At 38.7% G+C, this 16,878-nt stretch overlaps 1 protein-coding gene across 1 annotated transcript in view; it reads right to left on the bottom strand.

The window, feature by feature from the left end:
* The window catches only part of ARMH4 (armadillo-like helical domain containing 4), a 301,177-nt gene that overhangs the window by 274,741 nt on the left and 9,558 nt on the right, over positions 1-16,878 (bottom strand). The window lies entirely within an intron of this gene.

Below are 16,878 nucleotides of genomic sequence, written 5' to 3' on the forward strand. Positions count from 1 at the left end.
TATTCTCCTGGGCTTACCAACTTAGTGGACAAGTAATTGATACGGTTTCCTACTTTCATATTTAGTGAAATAACTGGTGGTAATCAGTCACTTTTAATCTTTAGGTGTGAAAAAGATGAAAGATGTTTCAGTTTTGGATAATTTTTCAAAAACTGACCCTTCTCAAAAAAGATCGTTCAATGCATGAGCCAAGAATGTTTTTGCTTTTTTCCTTCATTGTGGTGAGGGGTGGATTTAAGGATCAATAAAGTCCCTATTCTGTCACTAAAAAAATTTCTTGATCTCCAAAGATTAAAACAAAAATACCATCAGACAGCTTTAATGTTAAAAATCAGAATTTATGTGAAAGTGCTCTATAAACAGAACTGTTAGTGGAATAAACAGCACTGTGGCCAAGAAGAATAACTTGAAGCTGAAAAGCAGTCCTCACAGCAGGAACAAACAATTTGAACTCAGGCCACGTATACACACCCTCTAGTGGACTCACGCCAGTGTCACTCCATTCAAGTGTTATGCTTTCCTAAGAAGGTAATCTAGCCAGTGAAATTTGCGTGCAGGGTATCACTGGACTTTGAGCATTTGTGTAGTTTAGCAAATCATTATACCTGAATATTAATAGCTAACTACTACACAAACAACTCAAAACCAGTAATGTCATATGTCATTATCATGGCTTCTTTTATGTAACATTATCTGCTATATATTACCACTCAAAATATATTTAAAAATACGTATTTTAAAATATATTAGAGCATATGGCTCAAGCAATCCTCCCACCTCAGCCTCCCGAGTAGCTGGAACCACAGACCACAGGCAAGCATTACCATGCTTGGCTAACTTTTAAAAATTTTTTGTGGAGATGGCATCTCACTATGTTGCCCAGGCTGGTCTTGAACTCCTGGACTTGAGCAGTCTGCCCACCTCAGCCTCCTAAAATGCTGAAATAACAGGCGTGAGCCACCGGGCCTGGCCACAACTCCTATTTAATTGTGAATGACACAAGGGTCGGTTTTAGAAAAATACAGGAACAACACTAAATTGGATCCATTTACAGACGGATAAACTGACTATCCCTAAGCCAATCTATGGTCATTCCTATACTTTCCCAAAGTTCCAAAGTATGAATGGCACATGAATCTTTATTCTTTCAATCTATCCTTAAAATTCACACCAGCATAGTTAAAACCCTCTTTAAAAGACACTTGTTTTAAAGAACCAGTGGGGGGTTTGACATCTATAGATGCCATAATGTAAGCAGACATACCTAGCTCTTCAACTCTTAGGAAAGAAAGAAAATCAAGTGATGTGATTTTCTTTTTCTGAGATGGCGTCTCGCTCTGTCACTCAGGCTGAAGTACAGTGACGTGATCTCAACTCACTGCAACCTCTGCCTCATGGGTTGAAGAGATTCTCTTGCCTCAGCCTCCCAAGTAGCTGGGGACTACAGGCACCTGCAACCACGCCCAGCTAATGAGGTTTCACTGTATTAGCCAGGCTGGTCTCAAACTCCTGACCTTGTTATCTGTCCACCTCAGCCCCCCAAAGTGCTGGGATTATAGGCATGAGCCACCATGCCCAGTCACCAAGTGATTTTCATACACACTAAACAGGATTAATAAATAAAAAGCTGGTACATTTTACTCTGATAAACGTAAAATTTATTTTAAGCAAAGACTGAGCACCTTATTACCATAAATCATCTTGATGCTGGTACCTAAAAAAAAAAAAAAAAAAAAAAAAAAGTTTAAAAGTTTTGCTTTAGAGATTCCAAAGAATAAAATATATTTAGACTTATAAAAGCACTTATCTGATAAGATTCTATTTGCTTTTATTTCTTTATTCATAAAGAGACCTAAAAAATAAGAAAATCAACTTGTAGGTTATCAATGTTTAACAGATATCAGCATTAGAATATTCATTTCATAGGAGAAGCAGCAAATTAAGATTACAAATATTCTCATTTTGTAAAAATATCCAGCTATCAAAGGAACTTCAAAACATGAAATGCAGCTATTGTAACCCCAACCAAGTATAGGTTTGTTTTTTTTTTTTTTTTTTTTTACCACTGACCACAGGTATCTATTATGGCTTAACTATAATAAAGTATATACCACTACCCCCGCCACAAGACTGAGAGTTGTTTTAAAAAAAAAAAAAATTCCTGTCCTTGTATTTCAACTGGTGAGCACAAAAACTATTCACATGCTAAAGGTACACATACTGAAATCATACTGATTAATTGCTGGATAAGGTATACTGTTTAAAAAACACTGATTCAGAAATGTGTCAACCGAAGGCTTGTAGATTAAGATGAGCATGGAGGCTGAGTGTGGTGGCTCACACCTGTAATCTCAACACAGGTGAGATTGGGAAGCTGAAGCAGGAGGATCGCTTGAACCCAGGAGTTCAAGATCAGCCTAAGCAACATAGTGAGAGACCTTCTCTACAAAAAATAAAAAAGTCAGTCAGGTGTGGGCATGCGCCTGTAGTCCCAGCTACTTAAGAGGCTGAGGCGGGAGGGTCACTTGAGCCCAGGAGTTCAGGGCTGTAGTGAGCTATGACACCACTACACTCCAGCTTAGGTGACAGAGCAAGATTCTGTCTCCAAGAGGAAGAAAAAAAGCATGGTTTATCATCTGAACAGATCTGGAAAACTGAAACATTGAAAATACATAAATGTGGGAAGGACCAATTCTTTTGTGAATTACAGTAGCAGGATTTTTCTTAAAAGACGTTAGGGCTTCCTCTCTACCCCAGTTTACAACAATTTAAGAAAACTAGTACTGTAGTTCAAAACAAGACATTAGTTTATAAGCTCATAGATTTCAATCTGGCTTTGTCATTTAATAATTGTGTGACTTGGGGAAGTTACTTAATTTTCTCATCTATAAAATAAGGATTATGTACCATTTGAAATGGCAACAAAACTGGAATTATTCAGATATAAATCTAAATTTGTCCAAGATTTTAATGTTGGAAAATTATTAAATGAGAAAAAGAACTAAAACAGAAAGTGTTATCAGAAAAGACTGTATTGCTAAGATATCACTTCTCTCCAAAATCATTTATTAGATTAGATGTAAACTTAGTCAAATTCCCAAGAGGCTTTTTGGGGGAAAGTGGCAGAAATCAATAAGCTGTTTCTAAAATTTATGTGGGAAAAGTAAAGGAATTAGAAGAGCCAAAACAATTTTGAAAAGAACAAGAGAGAAGACCCACACTACCTAATTTCAAGACTCACTATAAAGTTCATGATGTAGACATAGAATGGAGTTTAAAAATAGACCGACAAATACAATCAACTGACAAAAGTAAAATGGCAAATTAATAGAGAAAGGATAGTGTTTTTTCAACAAACGGTGCTGGAACAACTGAACATTCATATGCAGGAAGAAAAATCCCAAACACAACCTCAAACCATATCTTATCTATATATAAAAAGTAGCTCAAAAGTGATCATAGACCAAAATGTACCTCAACCTATAACGCTTCAAAGAAAACAGAAGATATGTGACTGGTTTAAGAAAGAGTTCTCAGATACTACACCAAAAGCACGATCCATAAAAGAAAAACAATTGACAAACTTCATCAAAATTAAAAGCAGCTGCTCTCCTTCCTAAAAACACTATTAAGGGACTGACAAGACCGGAAAAACTCTGGGGGAAAATATTTGCAAATCACACGTCTGACAAAGGACTTGTGTCCAGAATATACGAAGAACTCTCAAAATTGAACAATATGAAAACTCAACTTTTAAAAATGGGCAAAACAGTAAGACAATTTACTAAAGAAGATACATTAATGACAAATACATGAGAAAAGATACTCATTAGGAAAATGCAAATTAAAATGACGAGATACCACTCTACATCTGTTAGAATGTGAACAATTAAAACTGTACCTTCTGACTACACTAGCATTGGTGAGTATGTAGACTAATGAATGCCTTATTGCTGGTGGGACAGGAAAATGGTACAGATGCTTTGGAAAACAGTTTGGCAGCTTCTTAGGAAGTTTAACACTTAGCATATAACCCAGCACTCCTATTCCTAGGTGTTTACCTAAGTGAAATGAAAACTTTGGCTACCTGATTCACGCATGCTATATGATTCCAATTGTATGACATTTTTGAAAAGGTCAAACTATATGATCAGAAAAACAGAGCAGTGGTTCTCAGGGTGGGAGTGGGGGGATGTGCATGGGTAGAAGTTGTTAAATTAGCACAAAACAACTTCCTGTAGTGATGGAAATGTTCTCTATCTTGATTGTATTTAGCTATAAGACTGTTTAAATTTGTTAATATTAATGGAATCATACGTACACAGAGTAAATTTCACTGTATTATATCACAATAAACCAAGACTTAAGAAAAACTGCCTAGTATATAGAAAATGTTGAAACGCACATTATCCTTCACTTCAGTTGAGCATCTGCACACCACACTAGCATGTGTGCCACCTGGGATACTTTTTATTACACTGCAATAATCACATTGGCTAAACCTAGTCTTTAAACTTGTAACAATACCTAATTTTACAGTCTTGAGGAAAGCATTCCATTTTAATCCAAAAAATAGACCTCAGTATTTTTTCCCCCCAAGACAGAATTTCGCTCTTGTTGCCCAGGCTGGAGTGCAGTGGCACAATCTTGGCTCACTGCAACTTCGGCCTCCTGGGTTCAAGCGATTCTCCTGCCTCAGTCTCCCGAGTAGCTGGGATTACAGGTGCTAATTTTTGAATTTTTACAAGAGATGGGGTTTCATCATGTTAGCTAGGCTAGTCTCAAACTCTGACCTTGTGATCTGCCCGCCTCAACCTCCCAAAGTGCTGGGATTACAGGTGTGAGCCACTGTGCCTGTTTTTTTTTTTTTTTTTTTTGAGACCGAGTTTCACCGTTATTGCCCAGGCTGGAGTGCAATGGTGCGATCTCAGTTCACTGCAACCTCTACCTCCCGGGTTCAAGCAATCTCCTGTCTCAGCCTCCAAAGCAGCTGGGATTGCAGGCACGCACCGCCACACTTGACTAATTTTGTATTTTTAGTAGAGACGGGGTTTCACCATGTTGGGACAGGCTGGTTTCGAACTCCTGACCTCAAGTGATCCACCCACCTTGGCCTCCCAAAGTGCTGGGATTATAGGCGTGAACCACTGCACCTGGCATACCTCAATCATAATAAATATTAATTGCTTATTAGAACTGTTAAAGGACACAGGAAATAGAAAACGCAATTCTTGCCCTTTAGTTTACAAAATATTCTGAGAAGTTGTTTCCTTATAAAACCACTAAATTATATCTTACCCTCCTCTGAATTAAGGTGAATTTTAAAAAGATACCTTTTCGCATGTTGCTGCTTAAACTAAAACATCACCAACAAAAAAAAAGTAAAGAAAAAAAAACCCCAAAAGACCCATGTGATGGTGTCCAACTGTGGTCCCAGCTACTCATGACACTGAGGTGGGAGGATTGCTTGAGCAGTGCTGCAGTGTGCTGTGTAAGTGCCTGTGAATAGCCACTACACTCCAGCCTGGACACCATAGCAAGACCTTGCCTCTATAAAGTAAAAAAAAAAAAGATAACAAGGCCAGGTGTGGTGACTCAAGCCTGTCATGCCAGCACTTTGGGAGGCTGAGGCAGGTAGATTACAAGGTCAAGAGTTAGAGACCAGCATGACCAACAAGGTGAAACCCCGTCTCTACTGAGACAGGAGAACTGCTTGAATCCAAGAGGTGGAGGTTGCAGAGAGGCAAGATCGTGCCACTGAACTCCAGCCTGGGCAACAGAGTAAGACTCCATCTGAACAACAACAACAAAAAATAAAATAACAAAAAGGACAAAGAAGAAAGTCATCCATATTCCCACAAACCGGAGTAACTATTTTAGGATTTTCTTTTTTTTTGCTTGCTTCTATGGTTTCTCTCTTTTTTTTGGATACAGGGTCTCACTCTGTTGCCAGGCTGGAGTACAATGGCAGGATCAAAGCTCACTGCAGTCTCAACCTTCCATGCTTAAGCTATCCTCTCACCTCAGCCTCCCGAGTAGCAGGAATCACAGGCATGTACCACCATGCCTGGCTAATTTTTTAAATTTCTGAAGAAACAGGCTCTCCCTATATTGTCCAGGCTGATCTCAAGCTCCTGACAAGTGATCCTCCCACCCTGGCCTCCCAAAGTGTTGCGATTACAGGTGTGAGTCACTGCCAGCCTCCATTGTTTTTGCAATGTATGTACTTATGTGGTATGTTCATGTGTACCTATATACTTAGTGTCCCTCATATAAATATTAAAACATTACAAATAAAAGTAATATTCCTTCTTTGACCACTCAACCCCTTCAAGGGGTACTCTATTAAAGTGTATCCTTCCAGTCCATACATCTCTTTGAAATAAATACTAGTATAATGTGGTTAACATATAAAGATAGCTGATGAGCAGGATTCCTTACTCATGTATCTTGGGTTTGTCTTTGAAGTGTATCATTTGGACTTATATTTGATTTCTACTACATGGAATCACAAAGTTTTGAGAAAAATTCTTGTAAATAAAGAGTTGAACTGAAAGATCCATGTGGAAATGGGAGTTAATATTTTTCAGGAAAAGCCAAAGGCTGTAAGATCCATGTGGAAATGGGAGTTAATTTTTTTTTTCAGGAAAAGCCAATGGGATTCAAGATTAATGTAATATAAGGGAATTATTCTTAAGATAGCACCAAAAAAAATTCTGATAATTTAGAGAAAAGGAAATGGTAAGGAAAATTACAGACATAAAGATAGTAATATATGATATTTAGTAGGTTTGACTGGTTTGAGTGTCAGCAGCAGCCAAGTGATAGCAGTAAAAATTCAAGCAAACATTTGGATGCCTACAATGTATCACATCACCAAGGAAGATTAAAATTTAAGAAGTTAAGATATAGTTCTTTCCCTAGTGAGAAAAGCAGATACTAAAAATCACTGGCAAGGTCTATTAAATGTGTATACAGGCCGGGCACAGTGACTCCCGCCTGTAATCCTAACACTTTGGGAGGCCAAAGGATCACTTGCCTTCAGCAGTTTGAGACCAGACTGGCCAACACAGTGAAACTCCATCTCTGCTAAAAGTACACAAATTAGCCAGGCATGGTGGCCTGTGCCTGTAGTCCCAGCTACTTGGGAGGCTGAGGCAGCCGAATTGTTTGAACTCGGGAGGCAGAACTTGCAGTGAGCCAAGGTGGTGCCACTGCACTCCAGCCTGGGTGACACAGTGAGATCCTGTCTCAAAAAAAAATAAAAAAGATGTGTATACATATACTTGTATGTCTATAACTGAACTACAAACATGTGCTTTGGGAAGGAGAGGACATAAATTCTGACAAATATGGAAGGGAATAACATTTCCTGGACACCTAGTGGAAGACCCCTCCAATGAGTGAATTCAGGAGAAAAACAAAGCATATCAATAATTAGGAGCAAAATACTTCTGAGATGCCAGTAATTAAAACAAAGTAGACTATGTAAAAATATGAAGGACAGAATTTACATAATAGTGGGAATGCATGCAACAGATAACTTTCTCAAAGTGTGGTTCAAAGATCACCTAAGTCAGAATGCTACAGATTTGAATTCACTAGGTATGAAGAGGGACCCAGGATGTACTTTGAATAAGTACCTGATGTAATTCTTATTAACACTCTAAAATTTGAGAATCACTGATTTGGAAACAGGTTACTAAAAGGAGAACAGGGTAACAGAAAAGGTTACTTTTAAAGAGATGACACTTAGGGCTGGGTGCAATGGCTCACGCCTGTAATCCCAGCACTTTGGAAGACCAAGGTGGGTTGGTCACCTGAGGTGAGGAGTTCGAGACCAGCCTGGCCAACGTTGAAATTCCATCTCTACTAAAAATACAAAAATTACCCGGGCGTGGTGGCAGGCACCTGAAATCCCAACTACTCGGGAGGCTGAGGCAGGAGAATCACTTGAACCTGGGAGGCAGAGGTTGCAGTGAGCTGAGATTGCGCCACTGCATTCCAGCCTGGGCAACAGAGCAAGACTCCATCTCAAAAAAAAAAAAAAAAAAAAAGAGATGACACTTAGAAAGCAAAATGGGGGATGAAGCAGTGGGGGATGATGGATATTTAGGAAAAGTTTTTTTCATGATTGTGTAAGAACTGTATGTCTCAGAAATAGCAGCATACATACCCCTAGATGAAAAAAAGAGCGGGGGGTTGGGGAGAAGGGGAGGGAAGAACCTGGCAGAAAATTTACAGGGATGGTTCCAAATATTTTACAATTCAACATCAGCTCACAAAAAAGACAAGGTACAGATGTTAGGAGAACATTTCCAACATGTGAGTGAACAAAGAGCCAGGGTACCAATAAGGAAGAAATTCTGTAACTGTTCACTAATGGTCAGGGATTGAAAAGCATCTTTCATATTTTACCGACAGGTCAAAAAAGAGAAAATTAGCTCTGACTTAATGCAGACCAGGACAATTTGGTCAAAGAGAATTTTATAGAAGAGCTTTGGTTCCACCATTGCAAAACAGTATTTCGTTACCAGCAATATTAATAGGATTCAGGATTACACTGAAAGCATATGCTATTTACACATTCTATTAACAACTAATTGGAATTTCATTTCATAGGATAAAAACTGACAGAAAATTCATCATTTATAATTAGATGTTATATTTACTATTTTAGCTGCAAAAGATTCTTAAAATGGTTTTACTGCAACTTTCCCCCAAAAGATATTCAACATTTACAATGTAGCCCAGTTCTAATTACCACCTAACCTTTGACCTGTCTCTTCTGTAAGTGAAGCAAATGTGGCTAAATGCAGTTCTTACATATTTCTGGAATAAAAGTCTACTAGAAATGAACATAGATCCTTCCTTCATAGGCAATATAATAATTCATTCATAACCTCAAACACATTTGACATGGAAAGCCTAAAGGCAAGCCACAAAGTAGGCAAGTCATACACTAAACAGTTCTGACAGCAAAAAGTTTCTCTTCCTTCCTGGCAACCCTCTTTCATGATAAGCAGCCAAATGAATCTTTCTGACAAATGACATCATATGTAGACAAGACATGCCATTCTCCCCCACCACCCGACCTAGATATCTGGACAGCTTCCAAGCTGAATTTCAGGAGAAGCTAGGCTAGCATAAAATCCATTCTTTTCCCTAAATGGAAATCTGACAAAACAGGAAGTACACAGCAGCATAGAGAAGCAAGTTTTGTGGCTTAAGTATTTGCTGGTAACAGACTAGTTCTTCATGACTAACAAAATGCAGAACTTCAAATTTGAGAGGAAAACAGCAAGTTTGCCTTGGGTTACCAAGACCTTGGCAATTCTAAGGCCTTAAAAGCAGTATCACATGATACACAGAGGAATAAGAAACAAGAAATTGGTGCCTTTTTTTTTTTTTGTTATATTCCTTCATACAAAAATCCCCCTCCCTGTCCCATCTGACCAAGATCTAGGCCACCAAAATTATACAAACACTGGAAGGAGCTTTATGAATGCATATACAGACTAAGGAACTAAGATTTTTTTGAGAAACAGTAACAATTCTGGTTTGATTTGAGGGAAATAATTGGGGATTTATTTTTATTTTTTTGCTTGCCACAGGATTTGAGGTAACCCTAAATGTAAATAAATACAAATCCTTAAGATCCCTAAGTGGGCTGTTGGAACTGGCAGACTCAATAATATATTAAACTTAACAAAAGCCAACAAAAAGGAAAAAAAAAAACAAAAAACATGAATTCATCCTCCATGCCTTTTTTCCCACTCAACCCACTGCTGTTAGGAATTTTTCAGATAATGATTAATTTGTATCTAACTTTTAAGCTATCATACATAAGTGTAGTAGTATATCTAAGTGCCTAGCAAATGTTAAAGTACCAAACAAATTTAAAACGTTATCTAGTTGATTCCTCATCCCGTCCAAAGCAGGCTGAGACCCACAGTAAGTCATGAAACCACTTCTGTGGATCACATCAGATTTTTTTTTTTTTTTTTGAGATGGCGTCTTGCTCCGTACCCAGGCTGGAGTGCAGTGGTGTGATCTTGGCTCACTGCAACCTCCACATCCTGGGTTCAAGCGATTCTTCTGCCTCAGCTTCCCAAGTGGCTGGGACTACAGATGTGCGCCACCACACCCGGCTAATTTTTGTATTTCTAGTAGAGACGGGGTTTCACCATATTGGCCAGGCTGGTCTCTAACTTCTGACCTTGTGATCCACCCATCTTGGCCTCCCCAAATGCTGGGATTACAGGCGTGAGCCACTGAGCTCAGCATCCACATATTTTTTTTTTTTTTTTTTTGGGACGGAGTCTCATTCTGTCACCCAGGGTGGAGTGCAGTGGCACGATCTTGGCTCACCACAAGCTCTGCCTCCTGGGTTCACGCCATTCTCCTGCCTCAGCCTCCCAAGTAGCTGGGACTACAGGCACCCGCCACCATGCCTGGCTAATTTTTTGTATTTTTTAGTAAAGATACGGGGTTTCACCGTGTTGACCAGGATGGTCTCAATCTCCTGACCTCGTGATCTGTGCGCCTCAGCCTCCCAAAGTACTGGGATTACAGGCATGAGCCACCGCGCCCGGTCCCACATCTAATTTTTTATACAAATGAACTACAGAAGAAAATACTGAATCACACTGTAGTACTTTTGTGTGTGGGCAGCACAGACACATATATAAAACTGAAATGTCACTATAATGACATTAATGAAATGTCACCATAATGAAATTAATCAGTGTGGCTATTACTTGAAATAACCTGTTTTAACCAACCAATGAAAGCAATCAGAACTCTTGTTAAATAAAACAGTGAGACAGAGGGGCCATTAAAGTTTCTGTCGGAATTTGATTCTAGGAACGTTAGCCAATTCCTCAAATGCTAAAATTATCAAGTAAATGTCTAAGACTTCTGATTCTCAGGGTTTATTAAAAAAGTTAACCTTGCAGGGAACAGGTAGATACTAGAAGCTCAGAATTCTTGTTTTAAAAATACGGTACTAGATTGCAACCCTAAAATATTAAGAGCTGCAAATACCCAGCCCAATGACCCTCACTCTCTAAAAGCAAAAGCAGTGATGTATCCCAGGTCACAGCTAAAGAGTAAAAGGCTTACGATTAGAACACATAACATCCGGTTTTCAAATCCAGTGTTTCAGTATTAGAGTGCTTATTCAATCCAATGTGCTGTTGAATTATTGTAAAAATTCTGAGAATTTTGGAGCTAAGCGCACACAACTACTGCTTTAACTCTATGAATGCCTACTACGAGCCTGATATTTTAACTTATCTCCCCAATTCCTGCCATTGTCATTTCTTCCAAATCATGATGCCACACCCTTAGCAATATCACAGCAAGGATCAAATGTCCTCATGAAATATCTCATCCAGTTCCTATTCTCAGGCTATACCCAGTTTCACACCTAAAGGCATTATGGTATTGTGATTTAAAAAAAAAAAAAAGTATTTGGAGGGTGAGATTATGGGTTCAACAATTTATTGAGCCACGTGGCTTATCTATCCCACTACTGGCACGTGACGAATCCTCAGCCTGGATGAAGTTCATACTCAACCTGGATGAACTTTTCCCAGATTTGTACCACTGATAATTATTAAGAAGATCTGTGAAAAATGAGGTAACAAGAAGCAGAAAACCAATTCTCTGGTGGTTATTTACAGATACAATCTTTTTTTAAAAAAAGATTTCATTTTAAGTGACTGGCCAGGACATTCCTGAACGTACAAACACTGACAAAACACATTTTTACTGGCATGCATTTGTCCATTAAATATGACCTTTTAGCTTTTGATACCTTTTATAAATTTTCATTACACAAATGAATGCCTACTAAATCCCAAGGCCTATGTTAGGTTCTAAACCTACAAAGAAGAAAAAGGTACAGTTTTCTGCCTGTAAAGATTACATAACACAGTAAAAGACACGTTAACAAAAGGCTGAAGTGCAATACAGAAAGTGGTAAAGAATCATGTAACAGGAAACATGAAATTCACATGATGATTACCTACATAGTTCTACCTATGGAACTATCAGAAAACTTCACTTAAAAGATAGTATTTGAACACAGGGAGATGGGATAACATTCAAATTGGTGAGAACAACATGAACAAAAGTAAATGAAAAAACATGGCTTGTACAAGAGAACCATGGTAGTTGAATGCCACTGCTGCATATGATGCTTGAAGGGAAGTAGTGAAAAATAAGGTTGGAGAGAGGTGGATATGATCTTTAGGAGGGTCTCAGAATCAACGAGAGTCTAGATCCTTAATTTCTGTATATCAATGCAATAAATGTATACATTTAAAACTCTCTTGGAATGATATGCATGTAAGAGTATTACATACGCTACCATCACCACCTCATATCCATGAGGTACTTCCTAAATATTTGGCACCACTCTAAGCACTTTACATGTGTTTACCGTGTAATACTAATTCCAACCTTGTCAGGTCAGATCTATTATTATCCCCATGTTACAGATGAGGCAAGGAGAATAAGAAATTTGCTCTAAATCACCCCTCCTCACAAAAATTCTGGCCATACCTACACATTCTAAAGCTAGAATTATCTTCTTTGCTATCCCGGCATAATTTTTAAAGTTATCATTCTTATGGGGGCACAGGAAAAACCTAAATCCTACCAAGTAACCTAAATGACTTAAGAATCCTTAAAAAAATAAAAGGTGTCAAGTGAGAGCCAAACAGGCAATGGGTGACTCTGTGCCTTGCTGAGGAAAAACAACTAAACATGGATAAAGGATATCCTAAGAAGACGAGAGACAAAATGTTGTCATATGCATTTTTTGTGCAAACTTGTCGGGAGGAGCATAAGCAGCACCACCCAAATGCTTCAGTAAACTTCTCAAAGAGTTTTCTAACAAGCGCTCCGGGAGGTGCAAGACCATGTCTGCTAAAGAGAAAGGAAAATTTGAAAATATGACAAAGGCAGACAAGGTCCGTTATGAAAGGGAAATGAAAACCTATATTCCCCCTAAACAGGAGACAAAACAGAAGTTCACGGATCCCAATGCACCCAAAAGGCCTCCCTTCAGCCTTTTTCCTGTTCTGTTCTGAGTATCGCTCAAAAATCAAAGGAGAACATCCTGGCCTGTCCATTGGTGATGTTGCGAAGAAATGGGAGTTATGTGGACTAACACTGCTGCAGATGACAAAACGGCCTTATGAAAAGAAGGCTGCAAAGCTGAAGGAAAAATACAGAAAGGATATTGCTGCATATTAACCTAAAGGAAAACCTGATGCAGAGAAAAAGCGAGATGTCAAGGCTGAAAAAAGCAAGAAAAAGAAGAGAAAGATGAGGAAAATGAAGAGCATGATGAGGAGGAGGAAGATGAAGAGGATGATGATGAATACGCTGGTTTTAGTGCAGTTTTTTTGTCTATAAAGCATTTAACTCCCCATACACAACTCACTCCTTTCAAAGAAAAAATTTGAAATGTAAGGCTGTGTAAAATTTTTAATACTGTACAGTGTCTTTTTTTGTATAGTTAACACACTACCAAATGTGTCTTTACATAGCCCTGTCCTGGTGATATTTTCAGTAGCCACTAAACTTGCCTAGTACAGTATGGGGGTTGTAAATTGGCATGGACATTTAAAGCAGGTTCTTGTTGGTGCACAGCACAAATTATACACGGGGATGGTAGTTTTTTCATCTTCAGTTGTCTCTGATGTGGCTTATACAAAATAATTGTTGTTCTGTTAACTGAATACCACTCTGCAATTGCAAAAAAAAAAAAAAGTTGCAGCTGTTTTGCTGACACTCTGAATGCTTCTAAGCAAATACATTTTTTATTAGAAAAAAATAAAAGGTGTCAAAGGCAGGAGATAAAAAGTGAAGCAATAAAAACATACACATAACCACACATTCATTAAAAAGTCAGAATGTTGTAAACCGACACACAAATGTTAGGTTTCTAAATATACTAATTTGTTCCTGAATCTGAAAACAGGTATCTTTGTAACTCAAAGCTAGCACTACAATGGAAAAAATTTTAAGTACCTATTTAAATCAAATCAAAGATTGTCTTGATAAATATAAAAAAGTAGCTCAAATTTCATAAGCTCACATACTATCCCAAAAGGAAAGCTCCAAAAAAGTTTTATAAAAGCAGACTAAAAAGTGGAATCAAAAACTGTATATATATATTTAATATTGTGATTGGTATGTAATTGATAATGTAAAAGACTTTTTCCTAAAACAAAATCAGGAAAGAGAGCAGCAAATAAAACCTTTTTTTTTTTGAGACAGAGTCTTGCTCCGTTGCCCAGGCTGGAATGCAGTGCTGCTATCTCGGCTCACTACAACTTCCGCCTCCTGGGTTCAAGCAATTCTCCTGCCTCAGCCTTCCAAGTAGCTGGGACTACGGCCGCCCACCACCACACCCAGCTAAGTTTTGTACTTTTAGTAGAGATGCGGTTTCACCATGTTGGCCAGGCTGGTCTTGAACTCCTGACCTCAGGTGATCCGCCTACCTCGGCCTCCCAAAGTGCTGGCATTACAGGTGTGAGACACCACGTCCGACCATTTTCTTTTTTTTGACGGAGTTTTGCTCTTGTTGGCCAGGCTGGAGTACAAGGGCACGATCTCGGCTCACCACAACCTCTGCCTCCCAGATTCAAGCAGTTCTCCTGCCTCAGCCTCCAGAGTAACTGGGATTACATACAGGTATGCACCAACACGCCAGGCTAATTTTGTATTTTTAGTAGAGATGGGGTTTCTCCATCTTGGTCAGGCTGGTCTCAAACTCCCAATCTCACGTGATCTGCCCGCCTCAGCCTCCCAAAGTGCCGTGCCCGGCCAATAAAACATTTTTTAAAAAGTATTGGGAAAAAAGGCAGTGGAGGTGGGGTGGGAGGGTGATGGTGGTGGCAGATCCACAGGAGGCTAACTGGTAAAATCCAGCTCTTTCTCCAGAGTTAGCTCAAAAGTCCACCTACTGCATGTTTTCATGTAATTATTAAAAGTTATTTCTTATACTGAACATTTTGTTGAAATAAAAGTGATTTCTAAAAACAAGACACTTAACACCTTTACCTGGATTTCAGATAAAGAATCTTGGCTAAACATTCATGTTCCATAAACATATCTGTTCCCTCTAGATATTATTTTAAAAATAAACTAAAACAGAATACACAAAAATTAGTCCACTCAGGAAGAGGGGAAAACATATTTCACTCTATATATCTGAGCCCTTTTAAAACATACATATATGAAGGGACTTCAAAAAATTTGTGGAAAAATAGAATGATAAAAAACATGAAGTTTACTTCTCAACATAAGCTCCATCAAATCAAGACACTTTTATAAGCAATAATACCAGTCATTCAGTCCATTCCTAAAGAACTGAGGGTCCTGGGAATTTAGCTATGTCAATGCAGTCTTTTTTACACTAACTGAAGAAAAACGAGTGCCCTTAAAAAAAAAACTGTTAAGATTAGGAATCAAAGAAGTCAGAGGGAGCCAAATCAGGACTGCGACGTAGATGTCTCACGATTTCCCATCAAAATTCTTGCAAAACTGCCCTAGTTTGACGAAGGGCCTTGGCTGCATTGTTGGGGTAGAGCACATTTTGGTGAAGCTCTCTCAGGTGTTTTCCTGCTAAAGCTTTGGCTAATTTTTTCAACAAAACACTCTCATAAGCAGATGTTGTTGTTCTTTGGCCCTCCAGAAAGTCAACAAGCAAAATGATTTGAGCATTCCAAAAACCTGTTTTGCCTTGACCCTTGCTCTTGACCAGCCTGCTTTTGCTCTGACTGGACCACTTCCACCTCTTGGTGGCGATTGCTTTGACTGTGCTTTGTCTTCAGAGGTGTAATGGTAAAGCCATGTTCTATTTCTTGTTACAATTCTTCAAAGAAATCCTTTAGGGTCTTGTTCACACTTGTTTAAATTTCCACTGAAAGCTTTGCTCTTGTCTTCAGCAGATCTGGGTGTACAGTTGTGGCATCCACTGAGTGGAAAGTTTTGCTCAAATTTAATTTTTCCATCAAAATTGTGTAAGCTAAAGCAATTGAGATGTTAGCATAAACAAGATTAACTTTTCCCTTGCAAACTGATGTGATTGGTCTGCTGCTGTAGGCTTCATCTAAAACTTTGCTTCGTCTTAAACTAGTTATGCATTTGTAAACTGCTACTGATTTCTTTGGAGGCATTGTCCCCATAAAGTACTTGTAAAGTATCAATGATTTCGCCATTCTTCCACATCACAACTTTCACCATCAATTTGATGTTTGTCCTTGCTACAATTTTAGAAGAATTGATTCTGCCCTGATAGGGGCTCTTTGCAAACTGATGTCCTAAACTTCTTAGTGCCTCAAACTAGATCCTGTTCAGACATGTTATAACAAGTTAGTATGAATTTATTTTGGTGCAAAAAAATTTATGTTCTCACAAAACTATTTTTTCAATAATGAAAAATCAAATCTCTTCTTAATCTGAGAATCATCTGGTTTTCCTGAACTTATTTTTTCTTTTTTTTTTTTTTGAGACAGAGTCTCACTCTGTCGCCCAGGCTGGAGTGCAGTGGCCGGATCTCAGCTCACTGCAAGCTCCGCCTCCTGGGTTTACGCCATTCTCCTGCCTCAGCCTCCCGAGTAGCTGGGACTACAGGTGCCCGCCACCTCGCCCAGCTAGTTTTTTTGTATTTTTTAGTAGAGACGGGGTTTCCCCGTGTTAGCCAGGATGGTCTCGATCTCCTGACCTCGTGATCTGCCCGCCTGGGCCTCCCAAAGTGCTGGGATTACAGGCTTGAGCCACCGCACCCGGCCTACTTTTTCTTAATTCAAGTTGAACTGCAGTATCAGTTACACTTAAGTCTAATAGAATGGAATT

The sequence above is a fragment of the Theropithecus gelada genome, chromosome 7b, assembly GCF_003255815.1.
Source record: "Theropithecus gelada isolate Dixy chromosome 7b, Tgel_1.0, whole genome shotgun sequence".
Lineage (NCBI taxonomy): Eukaryota > Metazoa > Chordata > Mammalia > Primates > Cercopithecidae > Theropithecus > Theropithecus gelada.